Source organism: Miniopterus natalensis, chromosome 4, assembly GCF_054644295.1.
Source record: "Miniopterus natalensis isolate mMinNat1 chromosome 4, mMinNat1.hap1, whole genome shotgun sequence".
Taxonomy (NCBI): domain Eukaryota; kingdom Metazoa; phylum Chordata; class Mammalia; order Chiroptera; family Miniopteridae; genus Miniopterus; species Miniopterus natalensis.
In genome coordinates this window covers 6908574-6910165 of record NC_142084.1, presented here as the reverse complement: position 1 = coordinate 6910165, position 1592 = coordinate 6908574, and positions in this window count along the sequence as shown.

Genomic DNA, 1592 nt, shown 5'->3' with positions numbered 1-1592 from the left:
TGACTCACAAGAGGCCCCTACATGTTCAGGGTCAGCCACCCTCAGGTCAGCAGAGGGAACCCCTAGAATGAGAACCATCGCTATCCCACCAAGATGACTCTCCCCCGTTCTAAGCATTCACAGCTTCCTTGGTAGTTAAATTGTTCCCGTTACCATGGAAAGGGGGACAAACAGTGACACCAAGGAAAGAGAGGCAACGTGACCTCAAGTCCCCCTTGGCTCTTGATCAATTTTGTCAGCAGAGCTAGAGCAGGAGAATGCCCGTTTCCTCCCTCCGTCGATGGAGTTCTGAAGTCCACACTCCAGGCCTTGACTGGGCATCTCTGCCAAAGGACCCACTGGAAATGGTTCTGCTGGCTCGATGCAACTTCTCCTGGCACTGTGCTTTTGTTCTGTTGCTTCTGCAGTTTGAACTTTATTGGTACTGGAGGAGAATTGTGCAAGGTGGCTTAGAGGCAGAGAGCAGGATAGAGGTGTGTAGTCAAAGATTTAAAACCACACCGTCCCAGCTGAAGACATAATTTCCTCCAATATTCTCTATGGACCCAGAGCAACGGGAAGCTGTCCTTAGCACAATACAATGATGAGCTTGCTTTTTGGTTTCAGTTCTCTTCAGAGGCATCTGCCACCCCGAGGTTGCTGTGGAGTCCACACAGAATTTTCCAGCGACTCTGCAGGTCATCTGTCATCTGAAAGACTTCATCTTGGGGTGGATTTTGCATGATGTCCGTCATGGATGGAAGGGACTGCAAAGGTCTGAGGTCATTTTTTACATAAAGTAAATTCTTGAAATGATTTTTCAATGTACTATTAGTTATGAAAACATTCAGAATGTGTCCATTCTCATGCCAATAAGAATATTATCTCTCTGGCGGTTGTTGAATAAGCCTCTTAAGAATTATACCTGTCCTGTGGAGCTATCTATCAACTTCCACATATGATTTAATAAATGATGGGGTGATCCAAATACTTACACTTCACCTTGAACATGGGTCGATTGGCATTTGTCTATTAGGAAGCTTCAGTGCTACAGTAGACCCACTTCCATGGGAAACTCCCAGCATGGAATATAAATGTCCCCATGCTGTTCCATTGCCTTGAAAAACACTGAAAACTGGTCAAGCTCTTTCCCGAGTTCATAATGAATTTATTGTCCTGTTGTACTGCCAAATGCAGAGAGAGCTAATAGACCAAAGTAGTCCCCAGATCAGAGCTTAATTTATAGAGTTTTCCAACAGGACCATCCCTGCCTAGGGGAAAATAAGCCAAGTCCTCTAAAACACACCGCAGCTACTCAATCACCTGGTTAACTCCTTACGTAGTGACTTTTAAGATCACATGCGCTTTTTGAGCCTTCCATCCTGCACCTGCACTTCTGTTGTGCTTGGATGACTGAGCAGAAGGCTCTGACTGGAATCATCAAGCACTCTGCGATTTGGCATTCTCTGGCTTTCTTTTCTACTCAGTTTTGTTTGGTTTCAGTGACCCAGATATTGGGTAACATCAAGCTTATGTACTTTAATCATACTCAATATAATGGAAAGAATCATCCATCTCGTTTGACACTTACAGACTTATTAAGAATTCAAATA